Here is a 4890-nt window from a genome sequence, read left to right as displayed (position 1 = left end):
GAGTAGCTGGGACTACAGGCGCCCGCCACCTCGCCCGGCTAGTTTTTTGTATTTTTTAGTAGAGACGGGGTTTCACCATGTTAGCCAGGATGGTCTCGATCTCCTGACCTCGTGATCCGCCCGTCTCGGCCTCCCAAAGTGCTGGGATTACAGGCTTGAGCCACCGCGCCCGGCATAAAATGATCTTTGATTCATTTGCTCAAACAATGTACTTGAAATCAAATCATTCAATATGACTTTTCTCTAAGATAAGAAAAATAATAATGTATATTTAAAAAATATATGTACACAGATGGCTGGCTCTGTGCTTACTAGGTAAGGCTGTTAAACTCTGTGTGTCTCACATCTTTAAAATCGAAAAGTAGTATAAACTACATCATGGGGTTCCCTGAGGATCAAATATGTTAATATATGCAAAATGTCTAGAACAGTGTTATGTAAATATCAGCCATTATTATTCTCTTATTAGGTGTTGTGAGGATTAACATAAATGAGATAACCCTTGTGAAGCTCCTGGTACAGTGCCTGGTGCATATAAAGTGCTAAATAAATATTGGCTATCATTATAAACAGATATTTCTGTGATTTCTTATGAAGCCCACATCTTCATTAGGTACATCTTACCTTTCTTTACAACTTGGATACATGGGGAATTTGTTATCACAATAAGCATGGATTGAGTGTTCCTCTGTCATCCAGGCTGGAATGCAGTGGTGCCATCATAGTTCATTGCAACCTCGAACTCCTGGGCTCAAATGATCCTCCCACCTCAGCCTCCTGGGTAGCTGGGACTACAGGTGCACACCACTGTGCCTGGCAAGCACCTAATTTTTCAGGCCCTATGGTTGCGTTGTCCAATATGGTAACCTGTGGCCACATATAGCAATATGTCTGTCTTTATGCCAGTATCACAGTTTTAGTGAAATACGACTAATACAAATTGAGAAGAGTTGGCCGGGCATGTCGCTCACACCTGTAATCCCAGCACTTTGGGAGGCCGAGGCGGATGGATGATCTGAGGTCAGGAGTTCGAGACCAGCCTGGCCAACATGGCGAAACCCCGTCTCCACTAAAAATACAAAAATTAGCTGGGCATGGTGGTGCATGCCCGTAATCTCAGCTACTCAGGAGACTGAGGCAGGAGAATCACTTGAACCCAGAAGGTGGAGGCTGCAGTGAGCCGAGACCATGCCACTGCACTGCAGCCTGGGCAGCAAAGTGAAACTCTGTCTCAAAAAAAAAAAAAAAAAGTAAAATACACACCAGATTTCAAAGACTTAGTACAAAGCCGGGCATGATGGCCTATACCTATAATTCCAGTGCTTTGGAAGTCTGAGGCAGGAGGATTGCTTGAGGCCAGGAGTTCAAGACTAGCCTAGGCATAGGCAGACTTTGTCTCTACAAAAAACGTAAAAATTAGCCAGACATGTTGTTGTGCACCTGTAGTCTCAGGTATTCAGGAGGCTGAGGTGGGAGGATTATTTGAGCTCAGGAGTTCAAGACTGCAGTAAGCTATGATTATGCCAGTATACTTAAGTCTGTCAGCCTGGGTGACAGAGCAAGACCCTGGAGGAAGAAGAAGAAGGAGAGGGGGAGGGGGAGGAGCAGGGGGAGGGGGAGGAGCAAGGGGAGGGGGAGGGAGAAGGAAAGGGAGAAGAAGAAGAAGAAGAGGAGGAAGAGGAGGAGACCTTGTATGAGATTCAAGCTATTCTTCTGCCTCAGCCTCCTGAGCAGCTGGGGTTACAGGTGCCCGCCACCACACCCAGCTAATTTTTGTATTTTTAGTAGAGATAGGGTTTCACTGTGTTAGTCAGGATGGTCGGGATCTCCCGACCTCTTGATCTGCCCACCTCAGCCTCCCAAAATGCTGGGATTACAGGCGTGAGCCACTGCCTCACATTTTTATTTCTATTGGACAGTGCTTCCTTAAATGGTAATAATTGTGATTGTTTACTCAAGTCATGACCATAGCTCTAAGGTGGAACTTTCATAATTTGACTTAAATAATATTCTCAAATGTTTATAAACATATATTGATAATTTACTTCTACATTGTAACGATATTTTAACCATACCTCATGTTAACATCTCTTTATTTCATATTATCCTGGATTCAGGGTGCATATATAGATTTAACTTGTTCCAGTTGATGATAGGCATTGATTTCCATATTCAACCTGTCATGGTTTGACTGTCCCTGGGCATGAAAACTTTCTTCTTAGACCTTCCTGTTTGACTCCTGCAACCACCCTGTTTGCCTCCCCAAACATTATACTTGAAATCCCTCCAAAATTTCTCCTTCCCATCAGTTACAAAATGTATCAGGCATTTCTCTGCCTGGAGATTTGGCACTGGCCGCTCTTTTCATGAAGGTTTTTCATGGAGGATTTAGGCACCTGGGCTGCAAAGTGTCATCTTCAGTGACCATAGGGTGTCAGCAGGGCCAAAAACAAAGCAAACATTTAACCATTTCATTGACTGAATGAGACTTTTCAGAGTCATAGATTCAATTTAACTCCAATCTCATTATTTTTATCTTACTGTAATACAAATAATAATTCTAAATAAAATTAAAATTCTACATCAAAATCCTAATTTATTTAACATTACAATCCTCCCTCTCCAACATCCCTCTTATTCTGCTCTATTTCATTAATGGCACTTATATCTTCCAACATATCATGCCTCAATTTTCATTTCTTTTTTCTCTTTCGTTCTTTTTTTTTTTTTTTTTTTGAGACGGAGTTTCACTCTTGTTGCCCAGTCTGGAGTGCAATGGCACGATCTTGATTCACCGCAACCTCCGCCTCCTGGGTTCAAGAAATTCTCCTGCCTCAGCCTCCCAAGTAGCTGGAATTACAGGCATGCGCCACCATGCCCGGCTGATTTTTTTTTTTTTTTCTTTTTAGCATTCATTTGCACAGTTACAACATGTGGACAAACCCAGGTGAGATGAGCGAGTTCCCACTCACCCGGCAGACGCCGGGGCAGCCCCAGGAACTCGATGCCCAGCCCCGCCGCGGCCGCTATCCTCCTCGCCAACGTGTAGGCCATGAAGAAAGCGTCGGGTCTCTTGGGGACAAGGGGGGATGCCCCGGTCGCACAATCTCAAAGTCCCAAAAGCTGAAGGTCCGGAGCAAGGTGGCTGTGTCTTCGTGGTTCTTGTGGAAGCAAATGAAGACATGGTCGGCGCTCAGCTGCTCCTCGGCTAACTGCTGGAGAACTGCAAAGCTGTCCTCGCTCCCCTGGGACAGCGCACCTTCAGGGATCTCGATGCAGAGGCTGCGGCCGCTCAGCACGGCTCGCCAGTTAATGCGTTTGGCATCTGTGAGCCTAGGACGGACCAGTTGAGAATCCTCGTCTTGTCATTGGACGTTAGAATCTCTGTTACGTTCAGCCGATCATAGGAGTAGAGTAAGTTAGCTGAAAGATTGTGATCCCTTTGACGATTCCCTCGCCTACCCGGAATCTTCAGGGGTGGGCGAGGGGCATCGGGGTGCGCGAGGGGCGTCAGGAGCACCACCGAGACCCCGGGCCCCGGTTACTACAGCAGCGGAGGGAGACCCTGGAACTCTCGCTGCTGCGGCCGCTGCGGCTGTGCAGGCTGAGGAGCGGCCTGGTGCGGCTGGCGTGGACGGTGACGCTGGCGTTGATCCCCTTTCTTCTCTCGGGCAAAGCCCTGGCTTTTGAGGATCGCTGCAGGGAGGAGTTCACCATCCGGCCCCTGGAATCCGAAACCAGGAAAACCTCTGCCGCGCCTCTCTGCGCCGCCGCCGCTGCTCGCCATGCGCCCTTTTTTTTTTTTTTTTTTTTTTTTGAGACGGAGTCTTGCTCTGTCACCCAGGCTGGAGTGCTGTGGCCGGATCTCAGCTCACTGCAAGCTCCGCCTCCCGGGTTCCCGCCGTTCTCCTGCCTCAGCCTCCCGAGTAGCTGGGACTACAGGCGCCCGCCACCTCGCCCGGCTAGTTTTTTTGTATTTTTTAGTAGAGACGGGGTTTCACCGTGTTCGCCAGGATGGTCTCGATCTCCTGACCTCGTGATCCGCCCGTCTCGGCCTCCCAAAGTGCTGGGATTACAGGCTTGAGCCACCGCGCCCGGCCTCATGCGCCCTTTTTAAAGCACAAACTGAGACGTCCCGTAAGTTATCAAATATCTTAAGTTTATATTTATTTTTATAATAAATATGAAATTTATATTTATTCTTATTTATTTTTATAAATAAATACAAAAATAACATTTGAATTTATTCATCTCCCTTTGAATTTTTACATCCATTGACATTGGTTAAGTGATCTTGTAAAAAAAAAAAACCTACTTTATTTCCTGTCACTAGGCGAAAAGTGGCTTCCTTTGCTCATATTTTGTCATAACAGCTTTCATAATAATTTTAAAAAGCCAATAAAACCCTAAACAAGAAAGGAAATAAATTAATTTATATAAATTATAATTTATGGCTTGCCTTTGCTCTGCATAATTACATAGTCAATGGAAGTAGTCCCTGCTGATTTCAACTTGGAATCAACTTACAGACAAAGCACAAAAGACTGAATGTAAATGTTTTCCATCCTGATTGTGTAAAAGTGAAACTACACATGATAGAAGTCGGAGGGTGAGCCTGGGGGAAAATGCTGAAAGGGAAGGGAAAGTCTCTGATATCTGCATTTAAAAAAAAACGAGGAGTCCGGCCGGGCGCGGTGGCTCACGCCTGTAATCCCAGCACTTTGGGAGGCCAAGGTGGGCGGAGCACGAGGTCAGGAGTTCGACACCAGCCTGGCCAACATGGTGAAACCCCGTCTCTACTAAAAACACAAAAATTAGCCGGGCATGGTGGTATACGCCTGTAATCCCAGCTACTCAGGAGGCTGAGGCAAGAGAATCGCTTGATCCCGG

At 46.2% G+C, this 4890-nt stretch overlaps 1 pseudogene; it reads right to left on the bottom strand.

The window, feature by feature from the left end:
• Nucleotides 1-2321: 2321 nt before the first annotated feature.
• Nucleotides 2322-3717, bottom strand: LOC112626041 (annotated as a pseudogene).
• Nucleotides 3718-4890: the final 1173 nt, after the last annotated feature.

This window comes from Theropithecus gelada, chromosome 1 (genome assembly GCF_003255815.1).
Source record: "Theropithecus gelada isolate Dixy chromosome 1, Tgel_1.0, whole genome shotgun sequence".
NCBI classification, from domain to species: Eukaryota; Metazoa; Chordata; class Mammalia; order Primates; family Cercopithecidae; genus Theropithecus; species Theropithecus gelada.
Note: the sequence above shows the minus strand (reverse complement) of the source record. Positions and strands in the feature narration are given on the sequence as shown.